Source organism: Chrysochloris asiatica, unplaced genomic scaffold (assembly GCF_000296735.1).
Source record: "Chrysochloris asiatica unplaced genomic scaffold, ChrAsi1.0 scaffold00092, whole genome shotgun sequence".
Classification (NCBI taxonomy): Eukaryota; Metazoa; Chordata; class Mammalia; order Afrosoricida; family Chrysochloridae; genus Chrysochloris; species Chrysochloris asiatica.
This window is the reverse complement of record NW_006408610.1, coordinates 2906331-2921350: the sequence shown is the minus strand read 5'-3', so window position 1 is coordinate 2921350 and position 15020 is coordinate 2906331. Positions and strand designations below refer to the sequence as shown.

Below are 15020 nucleotides of genomic sequence, written 5' to 3'. Positions count from 1 at the left end.
TAAGTGTTGTCAAGTTGGCTGTTGTTGTTGTTAGGTGCTATTGAGTCGGTACCGGACCCATAGCAACCTTATGCACAGCAGAATGAAAACACTGCCCAACCCCGGGCTAACCTCTACTGCTCAAAAAGACACTAAAAAACTGGACCCTCTAAAATTTTGATGTTAAACAGCTAAGAGAATTATTTTCCACCCTCTTACTATTGTTGTAAGCAAAAAATGAATAGGAAACAGTTCAGTTCAAAAGGTGTTAACAATTGGAAAAAAAAAAAAAAGGTAGTAACAACTGAATCAAAGCTGAATTTGATTCAGATCATATAGTTAAGGTAGTCCCTTGGGTGGTGCAAATGGTTAACATGCTTGCTATTAAATCAAAGGTTGTGGTTGGCCAGCAGTGTGGCAAGACCTGGGGACTCTTGGGCCCAGAATCAGTGACATAGCTACAGAGGACTAGAGTGGAGAGTGAAGCGTCCAGCTGATAAGAGAGGTCATATGCATAAGAACACCCACATTTGCAGATAATATCCACTTGACCTGGCTTCAAAGACTGGATAATCAGAGCTCAACTAGAAGAAGAAAGAAGAGGTAAAAAAAGAGTAATCTGATACAATTTGATGAACTTGACCTACACCTATGGATGCAGTAGCTCAAAAGAGGGAAAAAATCCTTACAGCAAGGATCATTCCCACCCCCTCCGTACACAGAGTAGACAGGGATGGGCAACTTGGACATTGGCTACCCAAAATGGGGGGTTTACAAAGGCAAGATATGACTGGATTACAAGCTTTCAAGAGGGAACCTAGATCCAGAGGGCTCAGAAAAGGTAGAATCTCCACTGAGTAGTATCCAATCAGTCTGGGGGGGTAAGGGGAGGCGGCTGATGAAAGGAGATGCAGATGGGTCTCTTGTGATACAATGTAAAGGTAGACGTTTTGTAGCAAAAGGAGGGGAGTGATTAACTTTGCAGTCTAGGAGCGAAGGAGGTCCCTGGGACCACCAAGGGAGAAGAGCAGAGAGCAGGACCCTACCCAGAGAAGCACTGATGCCAGAGATGGAGGCAGAGACGATGACGTAGAGAGATGGAGCAGCTGGGGGCTTTAGACCCAGAGAGGGAGAGGAGCTGTGTGCTGATGACCAGGGAAGGCAGGCTTGCAGGGTACACCCTTTGGCTGGCTGATGATTCATAGAGGGATTATAGCCATGGCAAGGAAACGATATACAATAGGGATGAATGTAAAGCTAATGTTCTCCCATGTAAACTATCACATGGTGGTGGTGGTTATGTGCTGTGGAGTCGGTTCCAACTCATAGTGACCCTGTACAGGGTTTCCGAGGCTGTAAATCTTTACAGGAGCAGAAAGCCTCATCTTTCTCCCGCGGAACAGCTGACAGTTTCGAACTGCTGACCTTAAGGTTGGCATCCTGATTCGTAACCAGTATGCTACCAGAGCTCCTAATTCAAAATAAAACATAAAAAAAACAATCAAACGTTGGAGGTTTGAATCTAGTTAGAAGTACTTTAAACCCTGTGGAATCCAGTTCTACTCTGATACACACGGAGTCACCATGAGCTGCAATCAACTCAATGGCAACTGTTTTTGTGTTCGGCTTTTTTTGGGTTTTGTTTAGTTTTACTATGGTTATTGGAAGATGCATTTGGAGAATCTGGGTGAAAAGTATATGGCAACTCTTCAACAGCTGTTGTTAAACATTCTGACTCAGTAACCTTGATAGGGTTTCCAAGGAGTGGCTGGTGGGTTTGAACTGCAGACCTTGTGTTTAGCAGTCCAGTGCTTATCTCACAGCGCCACACCAGTAGGGGATACAAAAGAAAGAAACCATGTATCTCTATCCTCAAAGATACTAGCATTTAGCACAAAGATTCCATAAATTAATTGAGAATGGAACATAACAAAGGACTAAGTGTAACAGGAGATATGCTAGCTGAAGTTACAGAGAAAACATCACAAAAAGGACCTGAGATGGTTTCCAAGAGGGCAGGTAAAGATAGGACACTGCTCACTGCCACGATCATAGTAGCAAGCTCCCCCATACAAACATGGGCACATACATCTTTATCCATCTTTGTATCCTCTACTGTGCTTAGCATATTACTTTGTGGTGGAAACCAAGTCATTCCTTCATGCATGCATCCTCTAATATTTACTGAGCACTTACTATGAACCAGGTGCTGTTCTAGGAGCTGGGGATAGAGCAGTGACCAAAACAAAAACCCTTTTCCTCATTAAGCTCACATTAGTGGGAAAAATGAACAGTAATTAAGATTATTAAAGTAACTGAAGTGTATAGAACGCTAGACAATGATAAAATGACAAAAAAGACAGGATTTTTGAAATTTTTCTATGAGTGGCCAAAAAATACCTCACTGAGGTCATTCTGGGGCAATGAGGGAGTTAGTCATGTGGAAATCAGTTGGGAAAGCATTCCAGGCAGAAGGAACAGAAAATGCAAAGACCCCGAGGCACACACATACCTGATATTTTCCAAAAACAACAAGAAAGTTGTACAGCTGGAGCAGAGCGGAGAGAGAAAGGTAGGAAATGAAATCAATGATGGAATGGGGGTGGGGTTGCAGGTAGTTTCTTGATCATAACGGTAAGTTGTTACAGGTCATAGTAAAGACCTGGATTACTATGCACGTTTAAGTGGAAAGACAATGGAGGGTTTTAAGCGAAAGTGATCATAGTTTAACAAGTTTTTTGTTTTATTACTGGGATAAATAATCTAGGTATTTCAAAACAATCACCGGAGATAGTGTGTTGGAAATTGAAGAGGGGGCAATAGCAAAGCAGACAGAATGGTTAGAGGCTACTGAGAAATAATCCAAGTTAGAGATGTTGCAAGCACTGACTTGCTAGTTGTTGCTAGGTGTTATCCGTCCTATCAGTATGGACTCATAGTGACCCTGTGCCTAGCAGAACAAAACACTGCCAACCTCACAATTGTTGCTACGCTTGAGCCCATTACTACTGCTGTTGTGCCAATCCATCTCATGGGGGAGGGGGGGTTTCTCTCTTTTTGGCTGACCCTCCACTTTACCAAGCACAAAGTCCTTCTTCGGGGACTGGTCCCTCATGATACTATGTCTGAAGCATGAGAAATGACGTCTGGCCACCCTGGCTTCTAAGGAACATTCTAGTTGTACTTCTTCCAACACAGATTTGTTTGTTCTTCTGGCAGTCCATGGTACTTTAATAATCTCCAACATCATAACTTAAATGCATCAATTCTTCTAAGGTTTTCCTTATTCATTATCCAACCTTTCTATGCATATGAGGCTATTGAAAACACCATGGTTTGGATCAAGTGCACATTTGCTCTTGAACACCTTAAAGAGGTCTTGTGCAGTAGCACTGACTACAGTAGTAAAAGTGGGGGTTCTAAGAAGTGGTCAAATTTTAGATAGTACTCTGAATACCGAATATAGAGGATTTTCTGTGGACCACGTATGAAAAAGAGACAAAGTGAGAAGTCAAGAGATGCCTATTAAATAACTAAGAGGAGATACTGTGGTGCTGTAGGAAAAAAGCTGACCATAAGGTCAGTTTGAACAGCAAGGTTGGTGGTTCAAACTTACCAGCCATCTCTCGGAAACCCTACACAAGGTTACTACTATGAGTTGGAACAGATTTGACAGCACTTAACGTACACACACAGGTACATTAGAGGTGTCCTGGCATGGTGCTGTAGAATAAGCACTGGACTGCTAACTGTAAGGTCTGCAAAGTTGGTGGCTCAAACCACCAGCCACTCCTGGGAAACCCTATACAGGGCAACTATGAGTTGGAATGGACTCAACCACACTTAACAACAGCAGGTACACTGAAAAGAACCATGGCAGCACATTGCATTAAGCAATGGGCTGGTAACCTCGAGGTTAGCAGTTCAAACCCACCAGCCAGTAAAGATTTAGTCTTGGAAACCCTAAGAAGTATCTCTACTCTCTTCAAGAGGGTCGCTATTAGTCAATGACAATGGGTTTAGGGGTACACTGAAATAAGTCCTGGTGGTACAGTGGTTAAAGCGTTCAACTGCTAACCAAATGGTCTGAGGTTCAAATCCACCAGTTGCTCCACAGGAGAAAGACATAAGCATCTGCTTCCGTAAAGATTTACATTCTTGGAAATTCTAGGGGGTAGTTCTATTCTGAAATCGACTTGACAGCAACAAATCTTACTATTATTGTTTTTTAGTTAAGTAGACTGGTGTTGTTGCACTGTAGGATAAGCAGTGAATGGCTAACCGAAAGACTGGTGGTTCAAATCCACCAGTCGCTCCTTGGAAACCCTATACAGGACACAGGACTGCTATAAATTAGAACCAACTCGATGGCACACAACAAGAAGCTCCCTAAGGACAGGCATCATAATTCACTCTTTTTCTGGATCTAAAAACACTAGCACACTTCTTTGCAAATCAAACAAACCCACTGTCAGAGTCAATTCCAACTCCTATTGACAATACAGGGCAGAGTGGATCTACTCCTGAAGGGTTGGTTCTGAGGTTGTAAATCCTTGGGGAAACAGCCTCATCTTTCTCTGCAGAGTGGTTGGCCGGTTTCCACTGTCACCCTTACAGTTAGCAGCCTAATGCTTATTATTAACCCATTGCATATGTACAGTGGGAGCTAGACATCTCTGATGAAAGCAGAGTATACTCTTCCAATCAAATTGTATTTACTTCCTCTGATAGTTAAGGTTTTGTGTCAACTTGGCTAGGCCAAGATTCTCAATAGTTCAAGTGGATAAAATGTAGTTATCACCTCCATGATGAGATCAAACACACCAATTATCCAATGTATTGTAGATCACCACTGCTATGACGTAAGAAACACTTGTGGCATAGTGGGTTGCTAAGTACAAGGTCAGCAACTGGAACACCAGCCTCTCCCTAGGCAAATGATGAGGCTTTCTGCTCCAGTAAAGACTGACAGTCGCAGAGACCATACACACGGTCACTACGAGTCATAACTGACTGGACAGCACACAGCAGCAGAAGCATTTTAATGAGGTCAGATGCAATCTACGGGATTCAGTTGTATCTTGAGCCAATTTCATATGATATAAAAGGAGAGCAAAGTGAGCAGAAAAAAAGGGCCTTCCTACTACCAAATAGTCCTAGTGTAGCACTGTAGGGTAAGCACTGGGCTGCTAACCACTAAGTCAGCAGTTCAAACCCATCAGCTGTTCCTTGGAAACCCTATATAGGGTCACTATGAGTCAGAACTGACTCGATGACACTTAACAACAACTACCAAGGTAGAAGAGTTGGGAGTACAGTGCATCCTTTGGGTTGATGCCAAAATACATGGAAATCTCTAAGGAATGCTGGGCCTATAGATGCTGAAAAGAGACCTTTCCCCAGAGTCAAGAAAGACAAAGCCCGCCCCTGGAGCCGTGACTCTGAATGTGGACTTCTAGCCTCCTGAACTGTGAGAGAATACACTTCTGGTTGTGAAAGCCATCCAGTTGTGATACTGCTGCTATTACAGCATTAGATAACTAGCACAGTCCCCTCATTTAGAATGTAAAAATCATAAATATTTAGTTAGGAAGAGATACAGTACTCACTTTAAAGAGGAGGAAGCTATATCCCCTAGTGCATTTTGTCTGACTAGATCTCATAACCATATTGCCTTTGGTTTCAAAGTTATTTGGCACATACATTATCTATGTGCCAAATATCAATGAATCCAGAGGATTCCCGACCATAATGAGTGTGACTCTCCATTTTCACCAGAACCATAGGAGTCCTATGACTCCAGCTCCGTGCCAACAGTGAAGCTTTATAAATAAAGGACTGAGTGAAGTTAGGTGACTTGGCCAAGACAGTTATTCAGTGGCAGGGTGACTCCTGACTTTGGGGCTAAGAACGTGCTCTGCCTCCTTAAGGTTGTAAGGTGCATTCATCCCTGCAAAGTGGCTGAAAATCCTCAGGGGCCAGTGCTTGCTGTAGCTCCGCCTCACAAGAGGATCAATCAAAAATCCCACTGAATTCTGGAGGTTTTTTTCTTTTCATATCAAGATATAGATTAAAAACTTCTAGGGAAGTTTAATTGAAAATTTCTGTTAAGTGAAGCTCATCATTAAGGTTTAAGGGAAATTATGTATTTGAATAAAGCAGTAAATACAATAAACTACGTATATGAAGCTTGTATGAAGAAGAATGTGGAGGAAGCCTCATTAACAACCTGTGATATGTAGATGATACAACCTGGCTTGCAGAAAGTACACAGGGCTTAAAATACTTATTAAGATCAAAGACCACAGCCTTCATTATGGGTTATACTGGACTAATAAATAACATGGCGTGCTCTGTGGGATAAAGCACTGGACCACAAAGTCAGTTTTGACCACAAGGTCGGCGGTTCAAGCTCACCACACACTCCTTGGAAACCCTAGACAGGATTCACTATGAATCAAAACGAACTTGACGGTGCTCAACAATGACAACAACATAATAGAGAAAAGACTCCTGGTGTGGTGCTGTATGATCCGCACTGGACTGTAAACCACCAGGTTGGCAGTTCAACCCCACCAGATGCTGCTCCTCAGAAACCCTATGCAGGGTCACTATGAGCGGAATCAATTCACCAGCACTTAACAACAAGTGGAGAAAAGACTGAAGTTGTCAGAGACTTCATTTTACTTGGATCCACTATCAACACTCATGGAAGCAGCAGGCAAGAAACCAAACAACGTACTGCTTTAAGCCAATCTGCTGCACAAGACCTCTTTAAAGTGTCCAAGAATAAAGATGTCAGTTTGAGCACCTGACTCAAGCCATGGTATTTTCAGTAGACTCACATGCATGTGAAGGTTGGACAATGAATAAAGAAGATCGTAGAAGAATTGATGCATTTGAGTTACAGTGTTGGAGAATAGTAAGAGTGCCATGGGTGCCAGAAGAACCAACAAATCTATGTCAGAAGCACAGCCAGAATGCTCCTCAGATGCCAGGATGGTAAGACTTCATCTCTCATACTTCGGACATATTGTCAGGAGGGACCAGTCCTTGGAGAAGGACATCATGCTGGGTAAAGTAGATGGTCAACAAGAAAGAGGAAGACTCCCCAACGAGATGGACTGGCACAGTGGCAGCAGCAGTGGGCTCAAATGTAGCAACGATTGTGAGGACAGCGCAGTGTTTTGTTCTGTCGTAAATGAGGTCGCCAGAAGTCGGACCTGACTGAGGGCATCTAACAACGTAAAATGGCTCTGAAAGGACCTAAGTGATTATTTATACTTAGGTTTCCTTTTTAAAGACTTGCCATCATCTTTCAAGCAAAGAGTTTATTGTATTTCTGCTGTTTTCTTCTAATAGATCTTTGCAGTAAAACAGTCAGAAAATCGATGTCCACCTTTCACTGTGAAACTACAGTATAACCAAAAGAAAATCAAAAAGCACATTTTGTAAAAAAAAATGTAGTGCAGGATGCTAAGATGTATTGAGGATAGTGGGGAAATATGGTAGTGCTAAAGTCTATTTCAGAAATTCTAAGAACTTTAAACATGTTAAATATACCTCATGAAGAGTCCCGGAGGCCACCAATTTATGGCTAAATGAAATTTAAAAGAATGCAGGTAGAGGCTCTGGAGTGACTTAAAGCATTTGTACAAACTACACATGCAAATTTTGACCAGGAATGGATAGCCATCAACTCTCAGTGTTCAGAGAATATGGGACCTACTTTCCTACCACAGTTCTCAACTTTCTGTAGAGAGTTTGTATAAAGTAGAACCCATATCAGCTAAATTACTATAATCCAAACTCTAGAATGCTATGTAGCCATAAAAAGTGACGGTGTAGAACTAGCTGCACAGATACAGAAAGACATTACCATGATTTACTGGTAGTATAAAAAGCCTGGCACAGAATCAGATAGAACAAGACTCCATTTCTAAAACCCTTTTCTGTATATGTCAAGATATAAAGAGATGTTTGAATGGATGTTCACCAAAATGACAACATTACTGTGTTATCTCCAGGTGGTCAGAATCTATAGAATTTTTCACTTTTTTCTTTTTCTCTGATGTATGGTTTTAATGACTGCTAATATGCGTCAGACTGCAAAGTCGTTTGAACTGCAAGGTCAGTGGGGTTCAAGCTCACCAGCTGCTCCTTGGAAACCCTATACAGGTTCGCTATGGGTCAGAATTGACTCGACGGCACTTAGCAACAATAACAATATATTACATATGGAGTCCTGGTGTGGCACTGTGGGCTAATGTGCCAGACTGCAAAGCCGTTTGACCTACAAGGTTGGCAGTGCAAGCTCACCAGTTGCTCCTTAGAAACTCTATACAGGGTCCCTATGGGTCGAAACCAACTCAATGGCACTTAGCAACTATATATATATATATATATATATATGTTGTGTTTTTTGGTTTTTTTAAAACAACAAAAATATGGTTAGGTTAAAACCTAAAATTCAGCCCTAGTTTCCCCTAACATTTACATGCAAAGTTAACAGTTCATTTCATCAAAACTATCCTGTTGTAAATGCAAGATATTCTTCAGAAGTTTATAAATTATCAGGGAGGTAAGAGAAAAAAGTTCACATTAGTAATAATACCAGATCATGTAAGTGTTTCTGATCCTTGCTTCGTACTCTATCTGAAATTGCTAGTCTGAAACTGCTGCTCACATCACCTCTATCTGACAACTGACATTTTACTCCATACAGTACTGAACTCTGATTTCTGGGGTCCTGCACAAGGATCACTGCCACACTGCCACCATTACATTATATGTTACTGGAGAACAGGAGCAGTATTTTAGTCGGCTTTGTATCCCCACAGAACACATCATAGTTACTTCGTAAGGATTACTTGTATAAAAAGAAACGTGTGCCAGTTACAGTTCTTTGACGAAGAATCTCTAATCAGAATGATCAAAGATTTTGAAAAAAATGTACCTCATATTGGGTTTTGAAGTTAACCAAGAAATGTGCCAAGCAAAGGGTGAAAGCAGTCACCACAGCAAATGCCGTCACATGGAAATCACCTTCTAACTTTTAACTGATTTTCACGAAAACTAAACTGCAAGTGAGAAAGTGGTAACTTTAGAAAAAGGAACCAAAAATTCTTGTAGAGTGACAAATGCAAGGAAGGGATTCAAAGCAAAGGAACCTGTCCTAACAAAAGCCTAATATAACTACAAAACAGAACCAATTCCCCTACTTGAGCCTCATAAAATACAGCAACAAAATATATAAGCCCTTACACATCACCTAAGAGCTTAAAGCAAGCGTAAGACCCCAGAAATCAGAGCTCAGCACTGTATGGATTTTAGAAAGGTAATAAAGGTATGTTTTGATGTTGCTTCCCAAGCACATTATATTTCTGAAGCAAAACACAGGAACACTTGTTCTGAGTGGGACAGCCTAAATCAGGTTGTGCCCCCAAATTAGCTGTGGAGCCAAATGTACCAAAAGCAAACAACAAAAATATCTCATACTTTATCATTTCAAATAAGAGATTTAGACCTAGTAGGTCTGGATGAGGAAGGTTCGACAGTCAAGATGCTGGTAGTAAACACAACATTCAAATACAGAGGAGGAAAGGAGGCTAGGGAATGTAAGACCAAAGAGAGGGGTTAAAAAAAAAAAGTGAACCACTGGGAACTGCAACCAACAAATGGCTAACACGTTTGAAGTCAACTAGAATTAACCAGAGATATTCTCTAGTCAGCAAACTTCAAAATGTCATTAGAATTTTGTTTGCAATTTATTTATTCACCACCTACAGTGTGCCAACACTCTCCTGGACATGGAGACTATCAGGAAAGTTAAATCCCAATCTAGATGCATTGTGTGAGCTACTGATACAGTCCTCTCAGGAGAAAAAGAATATCTGCTAGGAGTCTTATCAATGGCTCAAGGACAAAAACAGACAACCAATCCCACTAGGCATGTTCTTTAAAGAAAAAGATCCAAAGAGAAATGTATATAATTAAAGAAAGTCAAGGTTTAAAAAATATGTATGTTTTTAAAACTGAAAGACAATTGTTGGTTGGTTGTTAAGTACCAATGTTTCGGTCTGACTCATAGTGACCTAGTATAAGGCTTCCGCGGAGCAGCGGGTGAGCTTGACCTGCTGACCTTGTGGTTCAAACAGACGTTGCAGTACAGCACAGAGTCACACCAGGATTCAAATTCACATTTAAGAAGGAAAAAATGTCAGGAATTTAAAATTTCTTAAACTATTTGCCAAAAATGTACTACTGGCAGAGCTCTGGTTCACTGACTACCCAGGTATATAGTTGAATAGGTTACTACATTATATGACTCTCACTTCAACAAAACCCAAATATCCAGAATTAAACTGCAATAAGGAAAAGACAAAAATCCTAAAATACACCCTGTACTCACTTTTTTAAGTAATGGAAACAAGAAAGTATGTGAAGAAAGGTAAGTATTGTTGTTGTTGTTGTTAAGTGCCGTCGAGTCGGTTCCGACCCATAGCGACCCTGTACAGGGTTTCCGAGGCTGTAAATCTTTATGGGAGCAGAAAGTTTCATCTTTCTCCCGTGGAACAGCTGGTAGTTTCGAACTGCTGACCTTGTGGTTCGCAGCCCGATTCGTAACCACTACGCTACCAGAGCTCCTTAACCAGGTCCTTATTTGAACCCTTAAAGACAATATAGGACTTCTGACCCTGATTCGTCAACTAGACAGCAAACCCTTTAGTTGCAGGAACTAGGTCTTCTATTTCCCAGCACACAGCACTGCTCATGTGAACAACTATGAGTTGATCAAATCAAAACAGCATCATAAAAACACCTAGATATTTTGTCTCCACCAATCCCATTACCTTCACCATTGTTGTTAAGTGCCGTCAAGTCGATTCTGACCCATAATGACCCTGTATAGGGTTTCCAAGGAGCAGCTGGTGAGCTTGAACTACCGACTTTGCAGTTCAAACAACTATGCCGTCTGATGCATTAGCCCACAGTGCCCCAAATGCTACTGCTGCCATTGCTATTTCTGTGACTTAATAGTTGGTGAGGGTTTCCCTTTTTACACAAAGCTTCAAATACACATCCCAACCTGAAACTTTTAATGTCATCCCAGTTCACACAATACAGAGCTCACTGGGTGTTAGTGCATAAAAAAGCATTCCTTCATGGCATAGGGCTCCAGGGTTACTTCCTTTTAACAGTTCAAGAGAAAGGTCAAAAATTCGTAAAGGTTTAAGCAATATCCCTTAATAAGCAATTCAAGTCAGCAACCCAATTTAACGTGATTCTGCATACAACATTGAACCTAAAATGTCCTAAGCACACTTCTCCCATTACAGGTTGGAGCACAAGGCTACAAAAGCTACACACGGAAAGCCTGACTACTTCTCAACTTCACCCTACTCTCTAATTTAAAAAAAGCAAGAACATTGCAATTTTTAAAATATATAGGCGCCTAGATGGTCTAACAGAATTACACAAACCAGAAAAGGAAAACTTTTCAAGAACACCCATAGTTACTTAAATTATAACTTATTTATTTGTGAAACTAAGCTTATATAAAACTACCTGCACAATGAAAGTATTCAGAAATGCAAGAGTCGAAGAAAAAGAAAACAGGAGTATTTTATTCAAAGTCTCTTGAACTTTTCTGAAGGTATTTTATAAGCAGATCAGTTTGGGGAGCAGAATGCAAATCCAATTATTTATAAATCTCCAGCCTTGTGAAGGAGCTTCCATTTGTCTCTTCATGGATAACTGGGTTTGAAATTCTAAGGCACTGAACAGTCGCTAAGTCTCGCACGACCTCACTGACTCAAAGGAAGTCCCGTCTCGTACAGTCACGGTAACCGAACATTAAGGGAACTCCTGGCAAGGTTGTCCCCCGGCAACATTTCTAGTCTCTGAAGCCGCTCCGCCCCTCCCCCACCATCACAGCTGCAGAAGCATAGCCAAGAACGAGAGCTGCACTGGACGGCCCAGAAACTTCGGAAAGGATCTTGAGCACCTCGCACCAATAATTACAGCTCAGAGCGGACTCTGACGTTCCTGGCTGCACGGTGCCATCCAGGCTGCATGGAGCAAACCGGAGACTACAGCTCTGGCACCCAGCCCTAGTGCCTGAGGCAGAAGGCATGGCCGAGCCAGGAGTAAGTCCTGACACCTCCACGGCTCCCAGTCAGCAGGGGCTCCTCCCACCCCACCGGGACACAGGGAGGGGCAAATCTGGGCGCCATAGCTCCCAGCTTGACTCCACAGCGGGCTTTCCCCAGCCCCGCCTCATTTGCCAAGGAGGCGGAAACTCCGGCAGAGGGACGGCTAAGGGGAGTGGCATTGCTGCTCGGTACTGCCCCTCCGGCCAACCGGATCCAGAGAAGACTGAGGAACGCAGACTTCATGCGTCCTCCTCCGCGTGCCCTGAAACCACACGCAGGAGACCCCTAGCCGTCCCCCAACCCCAGAAGCCCAAAGCACGGACGCCCACGAGACCCCGCCCACCCCAAGCGGACAGGGGGTTGTCTGCCGCAAACAGCACTTAGTGGGAGCTCGGCCCCGCCCCTTCCTCCACAATCGCACGCGCGCGCCGGCCCCGCCCCTGAGCGGCGGCGCGAGAGCCCGCCCCCTCCGCGTTCACCGGGACTACGCTCTCCTCCCCCTCCCGCACGAAGAGCTACCCTGCTCCGCCCCCCATAACCCCCCCCACATCCACACACATCCCGCCTGCCTTCTCTACGGGAAGCCGGGGAGGTCAGACCCCTAAAAACACACACCCTCGAGTTCGGCGTTACCCACCACTCAGGCTTTCCGCCCCGACCTCGGCCTAGCGTGCTCTCACCGCAAAGCTGCTTCAGCCGCAAGTCACTGCGTGTCCCTCACGGCGTAAGCCTCGGGCTCAGCTGGGAGGCCCTAAGAACAGCGCGGGGCACAGGCCCGCCGAAGCGGGCTGGCAGCCTCCTCTCCACTAACCAAGCGATCACAGGCCCCGGTGCCGAGCCTGGGGAAGAGGGAGGGAGGGAGGGAGGGAGGGAAACTCCAAGGGGGAAAGGGGAGGGGGGGAAGATGGAGAAACCGTCTCCGCCGCCTCTACCGCCGCGGCCGCTTCTCTGTTACCCGGGAAATCCCGCCCACTCCTCCGGCCCGCCCCGCAGAGGGAAGACTTAATTTCGTTCCGCCACAGGCCGCATTATCCACCCATCAAACATCTAGCCAATCGCTACGCCCCGTCTGCCGACTTCCCGCCCCTTCCCCCTCGGCTGGAAGGGGAGGGGGAGCCGCTTACCTTCTCCACGCCCCTATTGGCGGGGAGCTTTCCCAACTCAACCCCGCCTATTGGAGAGGGATTGCTGAATCCCACCCTCAAGCCGCAACGCTATTGGAGGAAGCAGGCAAGCTCTTCAGGTCTCATTGGAGGACACTACAAATCCCGCCCCACACTGTCTCACCCACAGGCCCTACAAGTCGGCTCCCGCCCCGCCGGTCATCGCATTGGAAGGCGGCTACCCTGGGCTCTCCCACCACCCCAGGAAGGTAAGTAACCGCTGTGGGGTAAAATGTCCGTAAGTGAAGTAGGCTCCTCCTACCCGATTGCCGGGTCCGCCCCCGCCCCTAACCTTCGGATTCGAGAGCTCGGCCCTGTTGGGAGCAGCCATTGGTCAGGACTCGCGTCTAGAAGGAGCTGACTCCGCCCTACGCGAGGAGGCTGAACCCTAGCAGTCCTTTTGTGGAATGTTTACACTAGAGACTGAAGCACTAGAGTTCCAGGGCTGGAGACTAGGGATGGCGCGGGTATCAGCAGTCGAGATCCCATACCCTGGGATTTAAAGAGAAAAGGCAGCACATTACCAGCCAGGAGGACCCCCTTACCAAAAAATGAGAAGAAAGACAACTTCATCCTTCCCACTCAGTTATCTTTATACTCTTGTTTCCACACACGCTACGTCCTAGAAAACACAAATACGAGTATTTATCAGAAGCACAGCCGGCAGCTCCTTCCATTCGGTAGAATGCAATATTAAAGGTTGAAAACCTAAGCTAGAATATAGTCTCAGGGGCTGCCAGTCCACCTTTCGGGGAGGAGGGGCTGCTCACTCCTAACTCCGACACTCCCTAAACCTGAGTATGCAGTTCTAAAAGGGAGGAGAAAACTAAAAGAAAGGCAGGGCACTAACAGCCGCCGCCCTAGCAAGCCTCCGGAAGGCGGAGCGTGAAGCGTAAGACACTCGCGATCTCCCGGGTAAGTCTGAAGGAGTCCTCAGACTTATCGAGCTGAGGAAGGAGAGGAAAAGATCACGGCAAAAATGATCCTTGGGGGTTAGATCCACACTTGAGAAAGGATAAAAATTAGAGTTGGGAGCAACAGATAACTGTTGTTCTCTTCCTCCCTGTGTAGGTAATAGTGCCTCGAACACACAGACGTGCAAGTGACAACTAGGTTGCATTCGTTTATTCACTAATAGGGATGAGGAAAGACACTGGCCTCGGTTTTGGGGGCATTCTCGTAGCGCTTGGGTAGCGTAGTAGATTGCGAGCTGGGCTGTTAACTGAAAGGTCAGCAGTCCAAATCTACCAGTCGCTCTGCGAGAGAAACACGAGGCTTTCTGATCCCTAAAGGAAACTACACAGGATCGCTATGAATCGGAACCGACTCCAAGGCACAGGAAAGAGGGCGGGACTAGAGCCTTCCCGCTCACTCCAGCAAAAAGGCTGCCCCCCACACACACACAGAGGCAAGTGGGTCCCCAATTGGTAGGCCACAGGAATCTGCTCCTACATTCTCCTACTATGTCGTCCTCCATCTGCAACCCAGCAAAAACAGACAGAAAGAAACGAGCGCTTGCAACAGGTGGGCCTGACTCCAAGGATGGCTCAGAGTCGCGAGGCCATGGCAGCGAATAGTGAACTTTTCACCACGAGTAGCCGGCAGATGGGAGCAGTCTCGCCTGGAGCCAAGCCTTGCCCCGGGACGGAGCTCTAAAAATAAGGCAGGTCAACGAAAGGGACCCCCGGGTCAAACCTCTCGGAGAAACGGCATTTTGGTAGAA

General features: G+C 44.8%; 1 protein-coding gene across 2 annotated transcripts in view; it reads right to left on the bottom strand.

Annotated features, from left to right (window-relative positions):
• Window positions 1-13137, bottom strand: part of SIN3A (SIN3 transcription regulator family member A) — a 64315-nt gene extending 51178 nt beyond the window's left edge. Inside the window, exon 1 of one of the 2 annotated variants that reach the window (XM_006866470.1) lies at window positions 12815-13137. The gene's annotated coding sequence lies outside the window, so the exon portion shown is untranslated. Of the gene's footprint in view, window positions 1-12749 lie in introns of both variants that reach the window. The other variant, XM_006866469.1, reaches the window with a different exon arrangement.
• Window positions 13138-15020: the final 1883 nt, after the last annotated feature.